The sequence below is a fragment of the Ostrinia nubilalis genome, chromosome 13 (assembly GCF_963855985.1).
Source record: "Ostrinia nubilalis chromosome 13, ilOstNubi1.1, whole genome shotgun sequence".
Lineage (NCBI taxonomy): Eukaryota > Metazoa > Arthropoda > Insecta > Lepidoptera > Crambidae > Ostrinia > Ostrinia nubilalis.
In genome coordinates this window covers 12,420,390-12,426,836 of record NC_087100.1, presented here as the reverse complement: position 1 = coordinate 12,426,836, position 6,447 = coordinate 12,420,390, and the positions used below count along the sequence as shown (strand labels likewise).

The 6,447-nt window shown below is 38.0% G+C and overlaps 1 non-coding gene across 1 annotated transcript; it reads left to right on the top strand.

Moving 5' to 3' along the window:
• The first annotated feature begins 346 nt into the window (after positions 1-346).
• Trnav-cac (transfer RNA valine (anticodon CAC)) lies at positions 347-419 on the top strand. Its single transcript has one exon. It is a non-coding gene; the product is annotated as a tRNA-Val (tRNA).
• Positions 420-6,447: the final 6,028 nt, after the last annotated feature.

Genomic DNA, 6,447 nt, shown 5'->3' with positions numbered 1-6,447 from the left:
TATAATGATTACATATCATTGCATATTGAATAGTTTGTAGGATGTTTATACTATTGTATTCATGAGAAGAGTACCGACAATATAAGAAATCACTGAGAGACGTAACTTTTAGTGGGACTCGACTGTTAAAGGTATTTTTACGCCCGTATTCACAAACATTAATATAAGATCAGTGCGCGTGGATGCACAGGGTGTCACACAAACCAATCACAGAGCTCTATTCAACGCTGAGCGTTCGATTTGCTGCTTTCGATTGTGAATACGAGAAATTAATAAACAATGACGTCTTTAAGAAGGTAAACAGCTACTGAACTTAACTGTACCAAACTTTCGCTCCACTCGTCAAGTTTCCGTAGTGTAGCGGTTATCACGTGTGCTTCACACGCACAAGGCCCCCGGTTCGATCCCGGGCGGAAACATTATAACTTTTTGGATTATTATTCACATCACATTAATTATTTTTCTACCTCCTTCAAAATGGGTTATTGGTGTCAATTCACCATTTGGTAGGTACTTCATCATGTCACTAAGTTTTCACACACATTTTAGGGGTCTTTAATTTCAAAATACCACATTAAAATTTAGTTATGGGAGAGCTGGCGCATTTCATGGCCAAAGAATCAGTTTGGCCATTCAGCGCGGAAATGCAGCCAGCATTCTGGGCACCATGTCGCGTTGCTTGGACAGCGATTTGGACATATTTTTTATTTGTAAATATTTGTAAATTTAGTCCTTAAATTTAGTTAAATTCAAATGATATTCCTACTATCTTTTTGAATTCAGAACCGTTTTCATCTCCTGAGGATCTCCAAAACCATTGCACCAGTTCATGAGTCATTTATATGCGAGTGATACACTAAATGACACAAAAATGCGTGCGTGTGTCATGCGCGGCACAGCGCCATATTACGCGGTCGTGACACTCGTGCGACGGACGATTTGTACCATACGAGCACAGTTAAAGCAGGCTCAGTTGGATCCTAGGGTCCAAAAGATAAGGAGATGTGTAAAGAGCCTCATAGGGTTTTAATGTTTTTAAAATTATTGTAGAGCCGAATTTTGAGCAAAAATTAAGATTTTTCATACGTCCGCCTTGTAGTATAAGAAAAGGGCACACTTAAGGTTTGTAGGAGACTGTCCTGATACAGATTATTATAGCGTAGAGACAAGGATTTTTAGAGCACGAGTTTATTTTTCTAAAGCAATGAAAGTATTCCATTGACAACGATTCTAAGATTATGACTCATAAACTTAGATAATTTACTGAGTTAGCTCCTGCTATACCTTCATTGTTTCCATTGTGGCATCCATTCGTGATACCCAGTACCGAATATAAGTCACCTCGTTTGACCCTTAATACAAAAGCTGCAAGCTTGAAAATCTTTAAAATATTCTTCTGACTGTACATGGGCTCATTGTTCTGAAGTTACCTGTTACTTAAACTTTTAGGAAGTAGGTAGGTACGTAGAATTGGCACACGATTGCATCAACATTTGAATTAGATTATTGTTTATTTTTATGGATCAACGTAAGCAACAATAGCAAAAATAGGTATGTCGGTGTCGGACGGGCCTGGTTCTATTTGGAAACAATACTGTACAGCTAAATTTGAAGTTCATAACTCATCTTTGAGTGGCTACCTATTATATTTCTTTTAATAATTATCATGCTGCCTTAGAAAAGATAAGCAACACACTAGCAACTTATCGTCTTGCGGACATTAAGTTGTGGCATGCCTGCCCCCTCTTTTATAATCATTTTTAACTCCAAATTTTCCTATTCAGTTAGCAATCTTCAATGGCATCAAAAATTATCACCCATTAACAAAATCCCATTGAAATCATGACAACTAGATCCGAATCAGAACCACACACAAATCCTGCTGCTTCACATCACAATGCAAACTTTCATATGGGAGTTTCTAATTTGGAGTCACAATAGTGGCACCTATCTAATTCAGATGAAACCTGGTGACAATAGCCACTAATGTGTAAATAGAGCGCGTGGCTACGGCCCGTGTAATGTGGAGTATGGATCGCAGGATGGATATAGTGGTCATGGAAGTGAAACCGGGAAATTGAATTGAAACGCAGAAAAGATGTGATTTGAATCATTCTGAATCTGACAAATTTGAATTTGTTTGTTTTAGTTGCATAAATTGTCATCACGTTAAAGTTTCAACTGCTTTTGGCTTTGAATTCGTTGAAGACTGCATTTTGGTTACATTTGAAGTACCTACTTAACTTACTTACTGTTTTCATCTTCTATTGGGCCCAGTCACTAGAAGAAAACTTATTTAAAAATTTATACCAGCGACTTGACCCGTGGACCAAGTTAAAAGTGTGCCACGTCACTGGAAGACTCAATTCTAGTACCTACCTATCAAATCAAAGAAATTCTTTATTTATGTAAGTAGGCTCCCAAAGAGACTGTTACACGTTCCAACTCTACCATTGTTTCGGGAAAGTAATATCAATTTAGAGTCATCACGTCAGACACGTGATTCTGTAGGCTTAGATTCCTATGTAATAAGGTTTTATTTTGCTAGAAAAATGTATAGATAAACTAATCTGTCGACTGTGTCACATTTAAAAAATTCTTTTATCCTTCCTATTCTCCTATTTAACACATAAACGACCAGGAAACAAAGCATTTCTCAGAAGCCACGCTCCTCGGCTAAAAACTGCGGGTTTATTCGAGCCAGCCTATCTTCCTTCATAAATAAGCCAGTCATTCTCCGTCCATACTAATGGTGATCGCTGCCTGAATGAGTAAGTGATAAATAAACAGCGTATACATACATATACGTGAGTGATTGCAATTATTGTCTACTATACTAGAGTTTTCTTGGTAAGAAACTATGTATTATTGAAAAGATTTTCCAACAAAAATTCTTATTAGATCTGTATAACGAGTGATTGCAGGTGCTTTTTGACGCTCTTTGGGAGATACTGTTTCATCGAGCAGTAAACTGCTAAGTCTGTCTGCAATGATGATGATGATGATGACTATACACATGATCTTCATTTAATGATATAGGCCAGCTGCAGATACCTACACAATAATATCTGTAAAAATCTGACACATAATCTAGTTCTTTTTTACATAGTTGACTGATGCCCCTTTTCACCATCAATCCCTAATTTTTAAGTGACCCATAAGGTAATACATAACAGGAAACATTGTTTTCATAGGGGTCACTTAAAAATTAGGGATAGATGGTGAAAACGGGCATGACACACCATCAATAAACCGTCAATAAGCTAATCTTAGCTTAAAACGAACTTACTCGTGGTAACAATATTTGCATCTTTACAGCTTCTAGTTTTTAAATTTTTTTGCTACCCATATTAATATTTATTTAATGTTCCTATTCACTTTGCCATCAATCAAACTCTGGCATTCATCAAAATGTATGACTGCTAATTATGCAAAACTGTATGAATGATAGATATAATTTAAACGAATGGCTGCCCTCTTTAGCTGAACGGACACATCAATTCTAATCACATAAGTTTAATTAAATGCATAGCTACTTAAAAGCCATAGGACGTTCATTGCTGAACATAGGCCTCCCCCAATGATTTCCACGTTGATCGGTTGGTAGCGGCCTGCGTCCAGCGCCTTCCTGCTACCTATATGATGTCGTCGGTCCACCTTGTGGGTGGACGTCTCACGCTGGTTTGCCGGCAGTTCGGAAACGTGTCCTCTCGCTATAGTTTTCTTTGCTACTAAACAAATAAAATTGTCCTTTGCGGGATTCGAACCCGAGGCCAGTTCCATAGACTGTAGTTCTGGGTCGGTAGGGTACTCAGCGACCCGCGATAGAGTCATTTCCTGATTTTGATGTCGCAATACAATGTCGAACGGGAGTATACGTGAAGTTTTCAGAGGCAGCAATACAATTTGATTACTATTTTAAAGACAAAAGAGTATGACTCTTTTGTCTTAGGCATGTTTCGTGATAAATTATTTTAATTATTTGAATTGTTTTCAATGTATGTGTGATATTTGCAAAAATGTAACTAATTCACTATATGGCAAATCAACAATAACTCAACGTCAGATGCAGTTGCAGGTTCGAAAACTGCTGATGCAAATGATATTAAAATTTCAACTGACTAACCCCTACAGCTAAGGTAACTAATATCATATTTTTAGGAGTGGGTTTACCACAATTTCTCCAGTAGAACCGAACTACTAATCTTCAGCAGTCCGTCCTCTTCGTTATAAATTGTAACCTACTTAATTTTATCTGGTGAAGTTCGCGGGATGTGCCTGGATGGGAGCGGCGCAGGACCGGTCTTTGTGGAAATCCTTGGGGGAGGCCTTTGTCCAGCAGTGGACGTCTTTCGGCTGAAACGAACGAACTGTTATATCCGGTATTTGCATCCCTTATTGCTGCCCTGGCCGCCCATCCCGCCATGTCAGCAGTTTGGGATCCAAAGCCATGTCTCTCAGCCTTTCGAGTAGTCAGTCCGTGCTCAGATCCCATAGTAGGCGGTTGCTCCCGGATAATTAATCCGAATTCAAGTTCTAATTAAAAGAAGTTTTTTTTAAAAAGCTAATTTCAATTCCCCGCGTAACATTTTGGTGGCAGCGGTGGGATCCGGAAATCTCCAGTGCCCAAGCACCGCCCCACGGACTCGCTCCGGATTCCTATTCTGAAATAAATAAAAACGTTATCCTTGAAAACTTACCTTGTGCCAGTGAACGTGACAAGTGTAACAAAAAACTTACCGTGATATCGTCGAAGTGCCGTGCTACAAGTCCTACCTAGAACCTTCAGAAGATCGTTTTGTGCTCAAAGAAGAATCCAACTGCATCGTGACCCGTGAACCGCAATCCTTTACCTGTTCTACGAAGTTCTCCAAGCTCCAAGCTGTAAAAAGAAAATCCTAGTGAAACTTACCTTTTTCCGTCGTGCTCCGCCGTGACTGCTCGCCGTGTCCTTGAACCTGCAAATAAAAATCCAAGCCATCACTCAAGTTATTCGAAGACCCGTGACCTCGAGAACGGACTTTTATCTCTAAGTCAAGCATATACTACGCTGACAGCAACGAGGATGTGGTGCCCGGAGCGGCGTCGTCTAATTTCGGTTAATTTCGTCCGACGCGCGCTGGCTGCAACAGGCCACGGCATGAAGGGAACAACATACCTACATACTCAATACTAGTAATTTATTGCTTCCATTTTGAACTTAAAACTAGGAGTTTAGAATCGTAACGTTCGTAACAGGACCACGACATGAACAGCATACTATTATACAATACAGGGCTGATTCAATTTTCGGTTAACTTTAACTGAAGAATAAGTTTGGCATATTGACTTTTTCAGTAGGTATGGGAAATAAAATATGACAAATTGAATTGACAAGTTTTCTTCCGTTAAAGAATGTCTGACGATTGAAAAATAAGCCTTATAATCCTACACACTCAATCATTTATAATATTGTTCCCATTTTGAACTTAAAAACTATGAGCTGATTATTATGGAACATCTAAGGCATGGCAATTAGAAACGAGAAGATCATATATCCAGTTGAATTAATGACTGTGATGGACAGAAAGAAATCAAGGATAAAACATTTATTTTATTAATCAAACTAAAATAGACTTTTAATTTTGAAAACCATAAACAATAAAATAACGGTAATAAATTAAAAAAATCCATGCCATTGACTGTATGTATTTTTAGTGTAGTAATCTAGAAAACATAGTAAAAAATTACTTTTCTACCTTCCACTTGGCGAATCACTGGTAAAATTCTAGTTCTCAAAGCCGTTACAAAATCAATAACAGTGCTGCCCTCTAGAAAAAGTTAGTACTTACGAAATATCGTTAGTATCGGAAATCGCGCGCGCAGCCACAAAAATAGGCTCCTTTGAAAAAGTGAATTTGTTCTAAAACAGTGTTAAAATATCACTAAAAGTGAATATCTGAACTGACCAAAACCCTCTGAAGATTCTGACTCCTGAGGTGTCTCCATGAAGACAACACGGCGATAAGTAACAGGTAAGTGCTTCTGAATTTCTTAATTTAAATCATAATAAACTGCGTTTTCACGTGCATATCGATAAAATAGTCACAAGAGGCTTTAGGTTGCTGGGTTTCATACTTAGAAACTGTCGGGATTTCAGAAAGGCATCTAGCAAAATTGCTGTTTTCAACTCACTGGTTCGGTCGGGATTAGAATATGGTAGTGTCGTTTGGACTCCTTTTTATGAAATACATAAACGCAGAGTTGAATCAATACAAAAGAGATTTCTTTGGCATTTGTCATATCAACATAAATTAGCTAAACAGCTCCCTAGCTATAATACACGCCTAAATTATTTTAAACTGAATAGCTTGGAAGACCGCAGGAAAATATTGGATTGTCTATTCCTATATAAAATAATAAATGGTTACATAGATTGTCCTGATCTCGTTAAACAGATTAAATTCA